Source organism: Podarcis pityusensis (assembly GCF_964106645.2).
Source record: "Podarcis pityusensis genome assembly, chromosome: 14".
Lineage (NCBI taxonomy): Eukaryota > Metazoa > Chordata > Lepidosauria > Squamata > Lacertidae > Podarcis > Podarcis pityusensis.
In genome coordinates this window covers 36,421,326-36,441,384 of record NC_138039.1, presented here as the reverse complement: position 1 = coordinate 36,441,384, position 20,059 = coordinate 36,421,326, and the positions used below count along the sequence as shown (strand labels likewise).

The 20,059-nt window shown below is 45.0% G+C and overlaps 1 long non-coding RNA gene across 2 annotated transcripts in view; it reads right to left on the bottom strand.

The window, feature by feature from the left end:
* Positions 1–481: 481 nt before the first annotated feature.
* The window catches only part of LOC308462728, a 97,936-nt gene continuing 78,358 nt past the window's right edge, over positions 482–20,059 (bottom strand). For both annotated transcript variants that reach the window (XR_013979273.1, XR_013979274.1), the window contains exon 5: positions 482–3,281. This is a non-coding gene — a long non-coding RNA (uncharacterized lncRNA). The remainder of the gene's footprint in view (positions 3,282–20,059) is intronic.

The window sequence follows — 20,059 nt, the reverse complement described above, 5'->3', positions numbered from 1 at the left end:
TCTGTCTAGCAGATTTGGAATGAAAACAGTTATTGTTAACTGTTTTAAATCACTTTCTTTTGACCCCCAAGTGCTCAGAAAAATCTGTCAAAATATTCCTACAATTTCTACTTTCAGTTAAGTATTTTTATGTATTTATGTACTGATATAGGGGGTAGCTGCCCCCTCCCTGGCTATGCCCATGCATAAACATATATGTGAAAATTAAGATTATTGTTATTTTGATCCTACATGCATATTTATAAAGAATTGCATTTGCCAGCCTTGTTGTTGGGGGACAGGAGGCCTGGTTATTCTGAAGGGGAAGGGGACTCCTCTCTAAAATACCATCCTAACTGTGTGGCAACCAAATATAATGGCTGGCTACCAAGGGCATCAAAAAATGTGAACATCTGCATTCCATCTACCCTGTTGTTCAGCCACAGCAAAAACACGCAGAGAGATTGTTTGTGAAACCATCAAAATGATTTATTGTCACAATGATTGAACTTTAATAAACAATAATAATAATAATAAGGAATTGGATTACAGACAGGTATTGGGTTTTGTTTTTGTGCTAATGGCAGTCATAAACAATGTAAACAACAACAACAACAACAACCCCCCAACAATGAAATATAAAAACACATCGCAACAAGGGGCAAGGCAGCAATAAAACCACAGAATTGATAGCCAATAGGGAACCAAATCAAAATAAGACTCTAAATGGCAGAAACATCAAAAGAATGTTGGAAAAGAGAAACATATCCAAATGACAAGATTTGAAATCAACCCAGCACAGATCTGGCCAATGATGACACAGTCCTATACATATCTACTCACATTGCCTCCAGCTAAGTGGATACAGGATTGCAACTCTAGCATTTCATACTTCAGCATTTATAGAGTGTTGGAAATGCTTCACAGTTGCTATAATCCAGGCATCCCCAAACTCGGCCCTCCAGCTGTTTTGGGACTACAACTCCCATCATCCCTAGCTAACAGGACCCGTGGTCAGGGGTGATGGGAATTGTAGTCCAACCATCCCGTATGTCAGACTTCTTCAACCAGTTGTTATGGTCTACAACTTTCATCACTCCCAACCAGACAACAGCTGCCCTGGCTGGGGCTAATGGGAGTTGCAGTCCAACACAGCTGGGAGGGCACAAGGTTGGAAACGGATGCACTAAGGTAAGTCTTATGCTATCCCCACATTGCAAAAGGGATCAGATGGTAAGACTGGGAGTGACTTCTGTAAGGGTCATAAACTTGGGGACCCTTCTGGTTCATAGCTCACAATGCAATCCTACACAAGTGTACTCAGAAGTACACTTCCATTGTTTCCAGTGCAGCCTGTACCCACCTACCTGAAAGTAAGCCCCGTTTAAAAAAGAAAATTGTGTTGTTACCTGCTATGCCATACAAGATCAGTGTGTTTATACCTAGGGCAGCCAAGAGCAGTGCGGGAGGAATGGCCTCTTGCACCTTTAATAGGAGCATGACAAGAACCCACACCTGCTGGAATCAACTAATATAGGTACAGGAGCACCATTCTCTTTTTCACATGACCACCCAACTAATCAGTTACGCATGTGGCAGTTTACACTGATAAAATACAATATATAATACGGGGGAACATGTTATTTTCAAAGCAAACCACTGCAATCCTAGCCAGCACCTCAGATGTCAAATGGAGCACATAGAGAAGGCATTAAATTACATGGGACTTATCACACAACCCTATACCTACTCAAAATCAAGACCCACTGAATGGTATGCATACTTCCCCTCCTATTGTCCTCCCAACAACCCTGTGAGGTAGGTTCAGAGGAAAAGGCCCAAAATCACACAGTGATTTGAACCCTGGTCTTCCCATTCCTAATCCAACACTTCAGCAGCTACACCACACTGTCATTGTCCTTTGCATTAAAATTAAACTGCAGCCACCTACTGTTCTGCACTAGAGATGCCTGAGGAATTTGTTTTGTCAGTTCTGAAGCTAACAGACCTGATCCGCGCTTCCCAGACTTAAGGTGGAGAATTGGAACTTAATTATCTTTCAAATTTTGGATTCTCCAAATTCTGAGAGACTGTTCTTGGCTTGCCTCCCCCTCACCCATACATTAGAAACAGATATTTTAGGCTAAAATGGGTTTGGAAATGTACTTTGAGACGAAATGAATTTGTACATAATTTGTGATAAAATACTATTAGATTTCTTACATTTATAGCCTGCTTTTCTTCCATCACAGAATCTATATTGTTCCCAGGAAGCCACCCATTTAGGCACAGACCAGACCCAGACTCTACCTTCAGACCATTCAGACCATACCTGTAATGTTGTTGCCATGTGCTGTCATGTTGTGGAACCCAACCAAAACATCAAAACTGGTTTAGTTGCAATGCTCTCTACATGGGGCTTCCCTTGTGCTTGACCCAGAAGCTGCAATTCATATTGAGTACTGCAGCACTCTTGCAGACAGGTGTGAGACCCAGTCCTAGGGAATCCTAGGTTCCTGAGTTAAGATCAGGAACAGCAGACAAGCTTCCCCAATCAATGATCTTCCCTTGAAATCTGGAGCCATGGCAGAACTCATTGGTGAAATAGTACACACTTCAGAAGCCACACTGATGTTTAACAGGCCTGAATAGCGTCATGTGTCACCTGAGTTTGCACCCAAGAACACACTCAATATGGTGTAGACAAGTCAAAGTGGAAAATACATGTCTCTAATAGGTATAATTTTGAAAAGCTACTGGCCCGGTCATTTTCTGATGCCTGTGCCAAAAAGGTTAAGTGATCCTAGGTGAAATCAGCCCCCAACAATCAGCTCAGGTCCCCCAGTTGTCTATCTCCATTGAGTCACAAGCCATATCACATCCCTCTTAATGACATCAATGACTACAGATAAGAAAGTTCACAGTTCAGACATTTGCTTCTTTGCCATGGTTGTTTTCCTCCTCCTTTAGCATCTAGCTGTAACAGAGCTGCTCTTGGTTTCCATGTGTGATCCAAATTAGCAAAGCATGGCAGACCCTAGAAAGATGGAGACCCAACACTGTCCCGTTTCCATGTCCAGAGATGGGCTTTTCTGGCCCAGTTCCCCAGTCTCATTAGACAATCCAGAAAATGCAAAGCCTAGAGTCCCAAGAAAGTTCTTGCTGTGTAGGGTGTCCTGAAGAAAGATGGTTTGAAAATCAGGTCCATGTGAAACAGGAAAAGCAGGCATGCCTTCATCCGTAGTAAACGTGACCAGAAAATCAACGTTTTCCAAGTTCTTGAAATTCCCCATCATAACAATCTACAAAAACAAGAAAATAATAGTTGTTCATTTGGTTCAACCACAAATGGTGAAACCACAAATCAACACAATAAATTGCCCAGATCACTCTAGGCCATGGCAGATTTTTCAGTGTAGATTATTGCTATTATTGTTATTGTTATCTTTATTAGTTGTTGTTTTAGCTATGGCACCTCAAAGCAACTTACAATATTTTAAGCAAAAAGCAACCACATGCATAGATTTAAAAAACCCCAACATTAAAATACCCCACCCACACACAAAAACTGTAGTTAAAAGCCAAAGACCCGATTAAAAAGGAATGTTTGATTCCTATCCAACCAAAACAAATGAGAGGGTCTCCAATTATGCAAAAGAAGACAGACAATGTCACAGGAACTCAGATCCAATGAAAATTGTATAAAAATGATTTATGAGCAGACAACCAAAAGTGCATGTGAAATAAACATGTATATATAAACATGAGTTTACAACAATATCCCCTAAGTCATCTGTTGATCTCCCAATTCCTAAAATTGTTAGAATATGGATAATAGCATACAGATGACAGCTGTAGATCCCCTTTTGGCCTTTTGTATACATTTTTTCACAATAAATCTTTAAAGGTGAACAAGATCAGTCCAGTACTTTGATAAAATAAGCCTCATATGCTGCCATGGGATCTCTGAGTGAGCTCTGAGTATTCTGTCCTTGAAAATAAGCTACTCATATCGGTCTACTGTATGGAGGGGGGATTTGTGCTGGTTTTGCCTTGGAGCTCAAATCGATGCAAGGGCAAATTTATACATACTACAGACACAAACTGGTTTAAGACCCCCTGCCTCCAGGTTACTATGGTTTCTAAGAGGGTGGCTAGAGATAACCAAGGGAGAATTCCCAAGCATGCTCACCACTACAATCCCTAGGATTGCTTGAGAGAAGCCATGAATCTAGTGGTGGCTGGTGCTGGTTGAGAATGGTAGGGCAGAAGGCAGGGAGGCTAACACTAGGTGGCGCCAGAGAGCCAATGACAGGCATTCTAGTCTTGCCCCCATCCTCTTTCCTGCTGAGTTCTACAAGAACAACACTGAGACTAAGGTGGAGGAAGCTGACAGGCAGTGCCACCCCCTGGACTATGTGGAAGTAAGAAGGCAGCCAAGGTGAGGGGCTGGCTAAGGGCACAAGTGAGGTTGACGGGGCAGCACCCCACTTGCCCCAAGGAAGCAGCCTCTATGATAAAACTGGCACATCAGCTCTTAGCACAGGATGCAATAACCAGGTAAAGCTGATTCTGCAGCAGCCTGCCAGAGGAGCAGCTGCTCTGGAGTTCCCATCCCAGGGTTCAAGCAATGTCGGCAGAGTGAACCAATGCCAAATTGATGAGAGGAGCACCTGCTCCTTCTCTGCCTCGCGAACAAGGAGTGTGGGGGGTTCCTCTACTGTGTAAATCAAAGCGAGGGAGCCACTAATTGGCAGGAGACACACAGGCACCCAGGCACCAACCCCGTCCGTGGGAGAAGAGGCTCTGCCATCTGCTATCCCAAAGTTTGCACATTTGCGCCTCGGATAAAAAAGGCGAGACTAGCGACTCAATAGGGAGACCCTGCTCTCTTTTAATTTCTGCTTTTGCAAAGGCAGCCCAAGGTCCCTTGCAAAAAATAATAATGCTGGGTGTGTGTTTTCTTGATGGTTGACTAGGGCTGGGGAGATGCCGAAACCACAATTATCCAACTGAAAGTCCGTTGCTGTGTGATCACCCTGCAACAGTGTCAAAACATAGGTGCAATCTCCACCTTTGCCCAAGGATAATCTATCTGAGATGGGATAGGTGTGTCTTTTGCTTTGGAGTAAATCACTGCAATAACTCACCCATTGCCTCTGTTCCGAGGCCCTGAACAAATTCCGCTCCCGCTCGTCAAATGGCTGTTATTGTTACACAGCCACTGAAAAAGCTGGTGGTTCTGTTGGGACTTGGAGAGTAACACCACACCAAACTGGAAGTGTGAGGTTTTGACCAAAAGGTGCACACACACACACACACACACACACACACACACACACACACATCATAAATAAAATGTCAGAGATTTTTCTGCTTAATCGGATTCCTTCCCTTTGCCAAATTTTCTATTCATGCCCTTTGGAAAGGAGGGATTCTGTCCCTCCTCCTTCGCCTCACCCCATCAACCATTTCATCAGCACACGGGGAGAAACTTTCTGGACAATTTAATCTCGCCAGGGTATTACTTAGCAAAACCCCTTTCACTGTCAATTTTTTCCACCCTCCTTTCTGCCCCCCTCCCTCTCCAGTCTCAATTGAATTTTGCAAGCCCCTGATATCTTTCTTTCTTCTCTTCTTGCTCCCACCCCTCTCTCTCTTTTGTAGAGACACATGCTATTTATGCAAATCAAGGCTTTTCATACCCTTTCCCTGGCTGAAGACCTCCAACTCAAAACGTGACCAAAAAGGGGAAAAAAGCCATATTCTCCCCCTGCTAACTCCTTAGCACAATTACACCTCCATTCTGCTCCAGGGGCCTGGGCTGGGGGGAAAATATCATTTTAAACCAATTGCACATGCTGTTTGTCTTGGATAATTACAGGGAGACTCAGATGCTAAAAAGGTAAGAAATATTCCATTCAGAGAGGGAAAGTAGGAGAGCTTCAGAGTTCTGCCTACGCAGCATGTTTTTCCTGTGGTTACTGGAGCTCTGTGTGTGTGTGTGTGTGTGTGTACATACACAAGGTTTTTGCCAGCTCTTTCACTTGCGCTGAGTTGAAGCTCCTCTTAAGGCAATCATTTACATTTTTCTTTAAGCAAGAACTTTGCCTGTGCTTTGTGGGGTGGGGGTTCTTTGCAGACAGAGGAAACGGGTGGAGGGGAGGAGAGAACACGCAGCTGACATTTCCTTATCTCAAATTACAATTTCCTGCAAATATCAAGATAATAAGGACATCAATGATCTGAAATCCAAAGTCAATTGAGCCCCCTAATCTCTCCCCTGCAGATGCACTCGCGAAAACAGGAAGGGGGTTCAGATGAGAAGCCACAAATATGGGGCGCGGAGAGCAAACTTCAAGGGATGCAGGCAGGCAAAGGAGGTAGACAGCCAAGTCCGTCTGGGCCTCCTCCTCTGAATAGGCTCACTTGGACCATTGTTCTCCATCCCTCCCTTGTCTCCTGGGGAGGGCTATGCATGGGAGAGGATTGGGGGGGGTTACAGAGAAGGGGGGGGAGTAGCTTCAGCAGTGGCACCCAGGAATGCATCAAAAGGAGGATAGGAGTTGGGGAGGGGGAGGGAAGAGAAAACACACAAACACTGCAATAAGAGAAAGAGGAGACAGAGAGAGAGAGAGAGAGACAGAGTGGGAATGTCAAGGACCCCCAACTAATGAATAGCAAGTTTGCCCTTGAACCTCACAGACCCAGGCCATTCCCAGGCCCCAGACAAGAGCTGAGGCATGCCTGAGCCCAGCTGTAGAGAGTCTGGCCTATGGTTTATCTCAGACACTTTGACAGGCCAGGCTGTTCCCTTGCATAGCTCTGCCTAGGCTGGCGGCTCCCTAGCAACACAGCTCAGGGCAGGAACCCAGGCTGAAGGCTTGCCTGCTGCATACAGAGGAAGGAGGAGGTGGTCCAGTGATGGTGGTGGAGGCAGCAGCATGGAGGGAAGAAGGTGGGAAAGGGGCCAAATATTAACCCATCACATCCTGGGCAACTCACAGCAAAAACACGCACAAAGGAATTGCATAGCACAACTCTAGTGCCCAGAACACTTCTCAGTCCTGTACGGTAGACCAGTACTACGTGTAATCTTCATATAGCAGGTGGGGTGGGTAGGGTTCGAGGATGAAATCATAGTGCAGAGGGAACATGACTAGCTTAAGCGGTGCAGAGCAGGTTGTCTTCCATCACTTGACCATGACTCCCCGCCCTCCAGCATCCTCTGCCCAAGGCAGTTACCTAATGGTAGGGCCGGCCCTGAGACCAGATGAACAAGTGGGAACAAGTGGGACACTTTTCAGCCCGAGGGACACATTTCCTTGTGGGCAACTTTCCAGGGCCAATGTGCTAGTGATGGGTGGCATCAGACGCAAAAGTGGGTGTACATTGTACAATAGGCTGGTTTCTATGAACACTCACAGATCCCGCTCTGACATCCGCACAGTCGAGCAAGAGGCATTGCCGGCGTTCAAAGACACATTCCAAGCAGGCAAAAGCACTCGAGGAGATTGTGAAACAAGTCCAGAGAGGGGCGTGGCCCGAGGAGAGCTCTGAGGGCTGGACAGAGAAGCCTGGAAGTCCATAGTCATCATTCATATATATATATCTATATATCTATATATCTATATCTATCTATCTATCTATCTATCTATCTATCTATCTATCTATCTATGATTTATATAGAATGATATTTCTTATTGAACAAAAACACATGTGTTGTCTCTTTTTTTCAAATTGTGATTTCTACAATATAGTTTCATTTGTTGTGAGACATTAGTATTATACGCAATATTAGGTTGGGGGAAAGGGGGGAAAGAGAGGGTATGATGAGTGGAGTGAGGTCAGGTGGTTATGCTTCTATTCTTTTACTTAGTGTACGTGTGGGATTATGTGTCAGCTTGTACTTGTATGGGTTCTCTTATTATTCGCTCATTGTGTTTCCTTGGTGGTGAGAGAAGATGGGGTGGTGGTGGCCTAGAGTGTTATTAGTTGTCTTTGGATGGCTGTAGTGAGCTTTGTTGTTGTGTGTGAGTGGTGTGTGTGTGTGTGTGTGTGTGTGTGTATGTGTGTGTGTGTTTAATCAGGTTAGCCAGATTGATTTGTATGCTGTTGGTGGATTTTTATCATCTTGTTGGACTATGTATGAAAAGGAAGCCATTTTCTTCTATTTGTCCCTGTGTCATTTTCAGTTTATTGGTTAGTTTTTCTAATAGGACTGTTTCCCATACTATTTGATACCAATGGTCCAGACGTACTCCTGACAGGTCTCTCCAGTGTCTGGCTATGCTGTTTCTGGCTGCTGAGAGTAGGTAGATTATGACTTCTTTATGATGTGAGTGGACATTATTGTCTTGGAAGATGTTTAGTAGGGCCAGTTCTGGGGTGACTTCTAATACTTGTTTTGTTATTTTGCATATTTCTTGTATGATTGTTGTCCAGAAGAGTTGGATTTTGGGGCATTCCCACCACACGTGAAGGTATGTGCCTGTGGATGTGCATCCTCTCCAGCATTTTGGTGAGGTTCTTGGGCATATTAGTGCTAGTTTCCTTGGTGTTAGGTACCATCTGTAAATGAGTTTTAGGGTGAGTTCTTTCCTTTTCGCTGATATGGATTTAAAGGGAGGTTTAGACCATATTCTAGTCCATTGGGTGGGGTTAATCTCATCACCTCTGCCGTCCTCCCACTGTTTTTTGATTACATCAAGGGGGTTTGTGGGATTTTGAAGCAGTATTTTGTCATCCCCCACTTCTGGATTAAAGCATAAACTTGCTCATCACACAATGACTGCATCATCAAACAAATATTCTAAATGGAACAACACAGATACAGCACAACCAGCGTAACTTTTCTGTTGCCTTTGAACAATGCTTTCCAAACTCCCATTCACACATTCATCTGCCCTGCATCAAGGGAACAGTAACCAAGGAGTGCCCAGGCATGTATAGCTAGATGCATTCATGGGTTGCTAATGGCAATCTCCAAGACTATGAGAGCTTCTTAGGGGCATTTGGCTGGCTGTTCTTGGAAGACAGAGCAGTGGGCAACCTGGGGCTTGGTTTCACCCAGCTACACAATCCTTATTTTCTTACACAATCCCACTAAACTCAACTTCCTCATGGACTACTTCGGCAATGAATGAGTTTGCTGGTTAAGGCTAACAAGAGAAATTTGAACCAGAAGAGGGAAGGAGCATGAAACCACTGGCCTTCCAGTATTTTATTGTGTGCAGTGGTGCCCTTGGGGCAGGACTTTGGGGCAGATGTCTGGGGCAACACTCAACAGGAGCCCCAAAACACAGCGGGTCTTGCTGAAGTGAGGTAATAAATATTGATCTGTCTCTAACCATGTTAACGTCAGAGCAGATCCACTTAAATAGATCTAAGTTAACTGTGTTTATTAATTAATTTCAGTGAGCGAGACTAAGGTTGGATACAACCGGTAGCCATTTAAACTAAAAAGGAGGGCAAGACAAAAACAGACCCGTAAGTCCAGAGTTGAAAATGACTAATTGTGGATTCTTTAAAATGGTTGCTTGTCTTTAATTGCTGTTGGTTTTGTGCTTGTCAGCTTACTTTGTTTTTAGGTTTCATTTCTTTCTTACATGCAAGCCAGTGTGTGTGTGTGTGTGTGTGTGTGTGTGTGTGTGTGTGTGTGTAACCAGGCAGGAATCCAATAATAATAATAATAATAATAATAATAATAATAATATTCTGCAAAATCTTCAGAGATGAAATCCATCAAGAAAGAGAAAGAGACTGCAACCTGCTGCCCAATTCAGAGCACCATGGGAGGGGATTCTGTCCAGGAAGCAGCAGGGAGGAAGCCAGCAGAGCCAGTTCTGATCCGTTGCCCACCTATTTGGAAGTGTTGCTTGCCAGCTTTTCAAAGCAGGGTAAGGGCAAGCTGCCGCCGCTGCCACCACCACCCATCGGTTGCTTGATGCAAATCCACTGGCCAGATTCCAGCTTGGAATATTACAAGGTGAAGCTCAAATTGACAGCATACGCTTTGAATTAAAGAAAGCAACCCCTTTCCCCACTTTCAGAGAGCGGCTGCTTTGTGCTGATTAGCATAGAATGGCTCTCTCCTCTAGCCTTTGGAGCTGCCTCTGAGCAAGGGAAAACACACACACACAAAATCTATCCATCCGCAGCTTAACTTCTTTTATATTTGCAAATGCAAAGCCCTTTAATAATGATGAACTTGCAAGGAAATATTGGATGTTCCCAATCAGGACCGGGGAACTTCGCAGCCAATGGCAAATGTGGCCCTTGTGTCCTCTTTATCTGGCCTGACAAACTCTGCCATCACTGATCCTGCTTTGCAGGAGAGAGAGAGAGAGGAAACTCATCTACTTATATGAAGGTAACATGTGCATTTGTTGCTCCACCCATGACTGGCATGTGGCCCCTGGAACGTTGCCCATCAGGGCATGTGGCCCTAAGGATGAAAAAGTCCCCCCACTCCTGTTCTTAATCATGAACTTGCCAACATGCTAGGCAACTGCTAGTGAATCTGTGGCACTAGTGGCCAAGGCTGGAAGATGGAGAGCTGCTCCTGCTGCTCCAGTTCTCTTCCCTACCCTCCTCTTCCTGGTTGATGTCCAGTATAACACAATACCCATTATGGGTTCTCCTTGACAGGTGAAAGTGCATCGTGCAATGACATCATGTCATGAATTGAATTGGTAGGAGATGTTACAAGAGGAAAGAAAGGGGAGGAGGGAAATGGCAACCCTGTGTCACAACATCTAGTTCTACCCTAAAATATGAAGTACTGAATTGTGAAGTCTTCCATTCAGGTTAGGGGTTGCTGCCTGGGTAAATATTACTCAGTTGCACTGAGATTAATGAACCTATGCAAGGGCCATAGCTCAGTGTGAAGAAGAAGAAGAAGAAGAAGAAGAAGAAGAAGAAGAAGAAGAAGAAGAGGAGTTTGGATTTGATATCCCACTTTATCACTACCTGAAGGAGTCTCGAAGTGGCTAACATTCTCCTTTCCCTTCCTCCCCCACAACAAACACTCTGTGAGGTGAGTGGGGCTGAGAGACTTCAGAGAAGTGTGACTAGCCCAAGGTCACCCAGCAGCTGCATGTGGAGGAACAGGGAAGCGAACCTGGTTCACCAGATTACGAGTCTACAGCTCTTAACCACTACACCACACAGAAGGTCCCAGGTTCAATACATGGCATCTCTAGGTAAGGCTGAAGGAGACCCCTGGTGGAAACCCTAGAGAGCTGCTGCCAGTCAGTGTAGATGAATCAATAGTCTGTCCCACGATAAGGCAGCTTCCCATATTCCTAAATTAGTCACGTCCATTAATTTCAATGAGTCTACTCCATCTAAAACACAGTTGGATGCAACCAACAGTTTCAATACCATTTTGCTTTTAATACTGGGATAGCTCAGTCAGTAGAGCATGAGACTCTTAATCCCAGGGTTGTGGATTCGAGCCTCACCTTGGGCAATAGATTCCTGCATTGCAGGGGGTTGGACTAGATCACCCTTGTGGTCCCTTCCAACTCTATGATTCTAAGAATGCACCACTCACATGAAGGCAAGTTTTTTAGAGGTTTCCTATTCTTTTAAACAACTGTTTTGTTTTGTTTTTAATTGTATTGCTTTTACATTTTGGTGTTTGCTGCCCAGGACTCCTTTGGGAGGAAGGGCATTATAGTCATTTAACGATAAATAAATGCATAACTCGTATGTAAGAAGGGAGGCAGGTGGGGCTGGCTGAAGGCAGACTGTGGTTAGTGGAGTGGCACCCCATTCACCTTAATGGAACACCCTCCACTGCAGTTCAAGACCCTGATGTTGGGAAAGATTGAGGGCACAAGGAGAAGGGGACAACAGAGGACAAGATGGTTGGACAGTGTTCTCAAAGCTACAAACATGAGTCTGACCAAACTGCGGGAGACAGTGGAAGACAGGAGTGCCTGGCGTGCTCTGGTCCATGGGGTCATGAAGAGTCGGACACGACTAAACAACAACAACCACTGCGGTTCAGGTGATGATCGAAGCATGTAGGGGGAGAAGCATCTCCTGAGGGTCTCCAGGTCCCAAGCATTTCAAGATTCTAAAGATGCTAGCTGGCTTGCATGTGAGGCAAAGCCTGAGGGTACACCTTCAACTATGGTGCTGCACCAGCTCTCGTGAGTCAAAACAGGCCACAACGTTATTGAATGCAGATGAAAGGTTTGGCTTGGGCATGGGGAAATCTAAATACTTCCGGCCTGCCCACCGGAAGTGATGTGTGGTCAATCCAGGTGGGGGTTCCTAAGACTTATATCCAATAGGGTGACTCCAGCAGGGACTGCCGTCTGGGGGAGTGCCTTCGGCCCTGGCCCCGCCAGGGCACATGGACATGGCCACTCCCCCCGGATCCTTTTAATGCATGGGTAGGCAAACTAAGACCCGGGGGCCAGATCCGGCCCAATCGCCTTCTAAATCTGGCCCACGGAAGGTCATGGAATCAGCATGTTTTTACATGAGTAGAATGTGTCCTTTTATTTCAAATGCATCTCTGGGTTCTTTGTGGGGCATAGGAATTCATTCATTCCCCCCCCCAAAAAAAATATAGTCCAGCCCCTCACAAGGTCTGAGGGACAGTGGACCGGCCCCCTGCTGAAAAAGTTTGCTGACCCTTGCTTTAACAGGATACCTCAATGTTTGGAGGGGCAGGCGGAGACTACAACCTCCCCTCCGGCCAAAACAAAGGATTGCTCCAATGCCCAACCAGTTGTGAAGATTGCTATGAGGAAGGGCTTGCTGTGATGTTAAACTGCCACTCCTTGTCTGGGAAGAAGGATGGGATATAGAAGAAATCTCTCTCTCTCTCTCTCTCTCTCTCTGTGTGTGTGTGTGTGTGACCACTGCAAAAAACAAAAAGCAGCCCAGTGGCAAATCACCCAGGAACCCAACAGAGCATCGTTGAAAAATAAGCACAACAAAACGACTTCCACACAGCATTGGGCCCAGTCCCAAAGGAATGCTGATGGCTGGGCACACCATCTGTGTGTCTCTTCATTGCAAAGCTAGGCAAGCGGGTCTGTGTGTGTGTGTTGTTGTTGTCATCGTCCCCCGTCCCCCCAGCCTTTCCCGCCTGCTTCCTTTTTTCCACCTCATAAGCAAAGTCCAAATAAAGCTCCCATCCCCACTCCCATCTTTGCCCTGCGCTCATGTTCCCGGCAGGCAACGAGATGCAAAGCCATGCTTGGAATCTCATTCCCCGGCTTTAAGCTCCGCTCTGCCGGCAAAGTGCAGCTCGAAAGCTCCCCTGTCACAGTTACAAAAGCTCAGAACAGCCCTTCCCTGGATAATCGCACTTATCTCCAGATTAAGAAGAAGGGAGCTGCAGCTGAGGCTGGTCATGTGGGATGGATGGGGGCAAATCTCTTTTAAACAATCCCCCATGTAACTGTATACACACACACACCCCTCATTCCCACTTGAAAACAAAAGAAGAAGAAGATGGGAGTGATATGAAAGCCAGATGAACTGGACCCTGATGGAAAGAGAGGAAGTTTCAGCAAGTTCAGGTTTTCTGTTTTTATCTTGCATTTTTATGCTGTGAACCGCCTTGAGATCTTCATATGAAGAGCAGTATACAAATTTAATAAATGGATAAAATATAAACTAAGGCTGAAGATGGACATTAACAGGAGTCATATTTGCTCACAGGGGTTGCAGAGTCATCCAAACCTGACAAACTGTGGCTAACGTTAACTATGGTTGCAGAGAAACAAGCAGACTACAAACCATAGTTTGAGATGCTGGGTTGTTTCTCAACAAATCACAACCACCATTTATCACGGTTTAGGGTTTGGATGTAATGCTAAACTGTGGTTAATCTAAAATGAAAGAGGAAGCTTTCAATCTCCTCCTCACAGGCAGGTTGAAGGGAGAAGATCAAGGTTTGCTGCAGCTCATCATAACACTAAACCATGGTTAACCAGGTCAGAGAGTTTAGCATTTATATTTTGTATTGATATCTCACCATTCCTAGAAGCAGTAAAGGGTAGCATGCATGGTTCTTCCAGCCCCAACCCATTTTATCCTCACAACAGCCCTGTGAAGTAGGCTAGGATGATATGACAGAGCCATAACTGACCACAGTGTACACCAGGGGAAAGGGACCTAGTACCTTCCAGATGTTGTTCGACTCCAGCTCAATGGTAAGAGATGATAGAAGTTGCAGTCTATCAACATCTGGAGAGGTAGTGGCTCCCCACACATGCAGTGTACACACACACATACACAAACCACTATTTTTTGTCTGATGTTCACACACTCATCCTTCTTTGACTAGGGATGTCAATGGAGTAAAGAGCCTGTGTGTACCACATGTTTCTATCATGCAACTTTCACCCGGTTTAAAAAAGAAAATTAAAACTGATCATATCTATTCAGCCATGAAGTTTTTAAAAATAAGAGAGAGATAAAGATACTCAAGATGTTGGGACTCCATCCCTGATAGTGTTCAAAGCACTTCACAGACAGCCTCTCAGTAATCCTTACAATGGATCTGTAAGGTAGCTGACTTAGCATTATCCCCATGGTAGGGGTATCTGCAAGACAGATTTGGGGAGAATGGCATGCCAGTTGTAAAGCCACTTTTAGCCCATTTGTAATGGAAACATGGAGTGAAAATGTTTTTTATTAGCTATGATAATGTGAGCTAGCTTAATTTGTGACTGATGAAAGATTTGAATTCAAGACTTTCCAGCCCAGCCCAGCCCACCACTAGTTGCCATGTTGTGTGACAAAGGAAACAGATTGTGCAATCTACTGTGCAACAAAGTTACCAGCTACCTGCTTATGCATTCTCTTGCACAACACTCCTCTGGAGCAAAACACTTCCCCAGTCGAATAAGTATATGGCTAGGTGACTATCTTTGTGCTACATTCAATACACCCTTGTGTTTCAGAGCTGTAGCACTGCAAGGGAAAAGGCCCAGCTCCCAGGCTTGCTTGCTTACAGTCCACCACATCCCTGGGAGTGAAGTATAAAGAGCCAGATCTCAAATAAAGATCCTGTATAAATATACATTATGGAGTAGAGGGCTTAGGGATTTCTTTTGTTTTCTTTTGCTCTGCTTTGTTTCAACATTAACTTACTTTTCACAAATTAGTTTTGCAATTTCCCCCCTAAAAGCAAAAGTAATACAACTGTCTTTCTTTACACCAGCTTCTAAGCTGACTACAACCAACTGAAATAGCTCTTTTCAGATGGCCAGTAAATGCTGTGAGGAGAATGGTACACAGGATCACTGCTGATTGCTCTGAATATTCAGAACAAAGTCTACACAACTTGCAAATGCCTAGGTTCTCTGCACACTACCTAGTACAATGGGGGGGGGGACCCCTCAAATCTGTGCACAAAGGGAGTTTACACGCCAAGCACTAAAACAAAATTCAGGCCATAAACTGTTAGGAGCTTCCTTGGCTATGTTGCCATCTAATAACAACAGTGGTGGTGTATGGGGACTGCAAATAGGAATGGCAGGTGAGAGCTCAACCCCTACATTACAAAAGTCCATATAATATTAGCATATTTATGTATTAAATAGGGTGGCCAATGCTGTGTCCTACTTTATAGAGGACTGTTCTGTATTTAGCGTCCTCAATCTGAAGGAATGTCTGGTCTAAGTCCAATTTAAAGATAAAAGAACTGTAGGGATAGCAGAAAGAACACCTGGGCCACAGACTGGGCAGGCACATGGGTCACTGAGTCACAACCACCACCACCCTGCTTTGGTGTCATATGTTGTTGTTTTTCTATTTAAATTATAGTAATTATGCCAAAATGGGCATACATACATATATACAACCATGTGCAAATTCTATGCAAATTAACACCCTTGCTTGTTCTCTTTTTTGGCAATATGTAAGATGCCACCCTAACACTAAATGCTACCTGGAACCATTTGGAGCAGGGGCACAGCCTTTCATCCTCTGCCACTCTGCCATATTTCAGATCAGATGCAATTATTCCGCAGGAACACATGTGCTTAAATTACACTGGATTTTGTCTGCTTTGCCATTTGAACCTGAATATACTCAAAAGCATCGGGACACAGGTGGCACTGTGGGTTAAACCACAGAGCCTAGGACTTGCCGATCAGAAGGTCACAGTTCGAATCCCCGCGACGGGGTGAGCTCCTGTTGCTCGGTCTCTGCTCCTGTCAACCTAGCAGTTCGAAAGCACATCAAAGTGCAAGTAGAGAAATAGGTACCACTCCGGTGGGAAGGTAAAAGGTGTTTCCATGCGCTGCTCTGGTTCGCCAGAAGTGGCTTAGTCATGCTGGCCACATGACCCGGAAGCTGTACGCCGGCTCCCTTGGCCAGTAAAGTGAGATGAGTGCCGCAACCCCAGAGTCGGTCACGACTGGACCTAATGGTCAGGGGTCCCTTTACCTTTACCTATACTCAAAAGCAGGCTGCTGACCACAGCAATGAATCTTGCCCTGCCATACTCAACACACACAGAGAGAGAGAGAGAGAGAGAGAGAGAGAGATTCGAATCCAATGAAGTGCTAAATTGAAGCCACTTTAACTGGTAACTGGTTGCCGGTTCATTTCTGGGCTCAATTCAAAGTCCTCACGTCAGTGTTTAAACGGCTAAATGACTTGGGCCCAAATACCTGAAAGACCACCTCCTTTCCAGGTGTTGCTATCAGCAGAGGGGCCTCTACTGGTTGTTCTATCACTCTCAGGAGCTTGTGGGAGTGGCCCAGGAGACAGCATTCTCTGTGGCAGCCCATACGCTGTGGAACTCCTTTCCCACAGAGCTGTGTCTGGTCTGGCATACAGCTTTTGGTGAATGCTTTACCCTGGTTTTTGAAACTGGAGATGCACATTTTAGGACACACCTTATTTCTGTGGTGTTTAATTGCTTTATTCTGTTGTTAACCTTGTTTTCAACCTTGTTTTTTATTGTAACCTGCCCTAGGACCTTAGGGTGAAGGTGGGTAATTAATAATAACAGTAACAACAAACAACAACAACGCTTGTTGCACTGGCAGAACATTGATATGCAAGGGAAAACACAAGTCTATTACTCAAGATAGTTGTGCAATGGCTTACACAATAACCAGCTGTTTCACAACAAGAACCTGCAAGAGGAAACAGAAGCAAAGATTGCTGTTTGCCCAACAAGCTTCTGCTCACATAACTATTGCGTTGGGATTCCTTTGTTGTCCAGTAACACAAGGGCTTTTGCACTAAAGGACAGAGGGTGTTAGATAAGGCCACATATCTTTTAAAATATTTGGGGAGGAAGTAAGAATCCTTCCCCAGACTGGAGAGTAAAATTATTTCCTGGGAGAGAAGGGAAAACAGCATGGAGGTGGAGAGAATAGAGGGAAGATTATTATTTCTTAAGTGTACACACACACACCCAGACGCCTGATCCCAAAAGGGGAAAAACCTAGGATATACTCTATGCACATGGCTTAAGTGTTGCTTTCATTGAATTGCTTACTCTCTGTCTCTTGCCGGAACGGCTCATTTGGCTCATTTGACTACGTGACTCTGATTGTGCCAAGAAGCCTTGGCAAAGGCAACTCATTTCCTGCCATGGATTCATTAAGAAGCTTTGCTCACATGGAAAGACATATATAATATATTTATCCCAACCAGAAAATCCCCCACATCTCAACTCGGCGAGGACTTTTCGATGGAGCGACGTTTTGCCTGGTGATCGGATTTAAATGAGAAGGTGACTGGTCAAGCAATAAAGAAACCTGGTGGGGGAGGAGAAGGGGGAGGTTTTTGCTTGGATGAATCACTGCTGGGGAGGCACAGATTTTGTGGGAAACTCTCAAAGTTCTTACCTTTCCTATTTAAAGGAACGGAACATCGTCAATGTTTGACAAATCGGCTCATATTTTCATATTACCCGACACTTGATGACTCACAGCTCAAAGGTGTGAAGCAGATTCATGGAACCGTTTGAGTTGCCATCAGGTGATAATAAAAGCAAATAATAGGTCAATCTAGCTCAGTACTGCCTACACAGACTGGCAGCAGCTCTCCAGGGTGGATACATTTCCATCACTACCTGGAAACATCAGGGTTTGAATCTGGGAATTTCTGCATACAAAGCAGAACCCAGTAAGTTTCTGAGCACAATTCAAAGTGTTGGTCCTAAATGGCCCTAAATGGCCCAGAAGGAGCGTCTCCACCCCCATCGTTCTGCCGGACACTGAGGTCCAGCTCCAAGGGCCTTCTGACGGTTCCCTCACTGAGAGAAGTGAGATTACAGGGAACCAGGCAGAGGGCCTTCTCGGTGGTGGCGCCCACCCTGTGGAACACCTTCCCACCAGATGTCAAGGAAATAAACAACTATCTGACGTTTAGAAGACACCTGAAGGCAGCCCTGTTTAGGGAAGTTTTTCATGACTTATGTTTTAATGTATTTTAAATCTTTTGCTGGAAGCCACCCAGAGTGGCTGGGGAAACCCAGCCAGATGGGCGAGGTATAAATTATTATTATTATTATTATTATTATTATTATTATTATCATTATCATTATCATTATCATCATCATGCTCTGACACTGAGCTGTAGCCCTAGCCCACTTCCTTCTCTAGGCTCATGGCAGCTCCCCATAAAGCAGCTTAACGTCCCAGTCAAAAATGAGACATAGTCTTTCAGTCCAGGCATCAGCAAATATACTAATGGCAATCTCAATTCTCAGATTGAAGGTCCTTTTCCAGACAAACCTAATGGTACCCCAACCATGGTCAGAGGCAATAATGCCTCCCAATACCAGTTGCTGGAAACCACAGGAGGGAACAGTGCTGTTGTGCTCAGGTTCTGCTTTTGAATTTCCCACAGGCATCTGTTTGGCCATTGTGAGAGCAGGATGCTGAGCTAAATGGGCCAGTGGCCTGATCCAGCAGGACCCCTTTTCTTATGAGGGAGGTATCAGATCCGGGGAACTCCTAGGCTTCAAATAAATAAATCACTTTTTTAAAAATGCTGAAAAGGGGAGGGAATTTCCAAAAACCAGCTCAGAATGTACAGAGCAGGTCCCACTCATCTTTCTAAACAGCAGAACTGAAAATAAACAGAGAAACTAACAAAGGTCCGTATAGTAAAAGCTATGGTTTTCCCAGTAGTGATGTATGGAAGTGAGAGCTGGACCATAAAGAAGGCGGATCGCCGAAGAATTGATGCTTTTGAATTATGGTGCTGGAGGAGACTCTTGAGAGTCCCATGGACTGCAAGAAGATGAAACCTATCCATTCTGAAGGAAATCAGCCCTGAGTGCTCACTGGAAGGACAGATCCTGAAGCTGAGGCTCCAATACTTTGGCCACCTCATGAGAAGAGAAGACTCCCTGGAAAAGACCCTGATGTTGGGAAAGATGGAGGGCCCAAGGAGAAGGGGACAACAGAGGACGAGATAGTTGGATAGTGTTCTTGAAGATGCCAGCATGAGTTTGACCAAACTGCGGGAGGCAGTGGAAGACAGGAGTGCCTGGCGTGCTCTGGTCCATGGGGCCACAAAGAGTTGGACACAACTAAATGACTAAACAACAACAAAGTGGTATGTCTCTGAATGCCAGTAGCTGGGAATCACAAGTGGGGAAGAGTGCAGGTCTTTCTTGTGGGTCATCTGGCCGGCTACCGTGAGAACAGGATGTTGCACAATGCTTCCTGCCCTTTATGGAATGACTGAAAGACCCAAGGATGCTTAGCGTGGGGAAGAGAAGGTTAAGGGGACCGGATGACTGTCTCTTGAATAACCGGAGGTCTGGCATGCAAGAGATGGAGCACACTTGCTTTCCGTTGCTCCAGAGGACAGGATTCAAACTAATTGCAAGGAAACAGATTTCATGTAACCACTAAGGAACACTTCCTGACAGCAAGAACTGCTCAACAGTGGAACTATCTGCCTGGGGGGCACGCAGATTTCTCATTCAGAGGATGTATTGAAGCAGAGACTGCACATACAGCCATTAGCAGTGATAACGCAGTTGCTTTAGGACGGAGGAGTTAGACAACATGATCCTCAAGGTCCCTTCCAACTCTAAATTTCTATGATTCCTCTGCCTTTATTTCTA